This window comes from Penaeus monodon, chromosome 31, assembly GCF_015228065.2.
Source record: "Penaeus monodon isolate SGIC_2016 chromosome 31, NSTDA_Pmon_1, whole genome shotgun sequence".
In the NCBI taxonomy this organism is placed as follows: Eukaryota; Metazoa; Arthropoda; class Malacostraca; order Decapoda; family Penaeidae; genus Penaeus; species Penaeus monodon.
In genome coordinates this window covers 21,579,404-21,579,671 of record NC_051416.1, presented here as the reverse complement: position 1 = coordinate 21,579,671, position 268 = coordinate 21,579,404, and positions in this window count along the sequence as shown.

Here is a 268-nt window from a genome sequence, read left to right as displayed (position 1 = left end):
TGAAAACTATTATTGGCAACATAAAATTGACAAACTCATTAAGTATGGAATTTAAGAATCTATTTCTATAAACAATATATACATCCTTTTATAAAGTTTTCTATTCTTATGCATAATAACTCATCTCCTGTTTAAAGAAACTAAAAATGTACCTCATGCAACTAGATATAAGTTTCCCATCCCCTAGGAATCTTAAAAAAGAAATAAAGAGAAAGAGTTGCTGTATTATGGACAGCCACAGTATTCCTATGTGCATTTTAAATGTCCT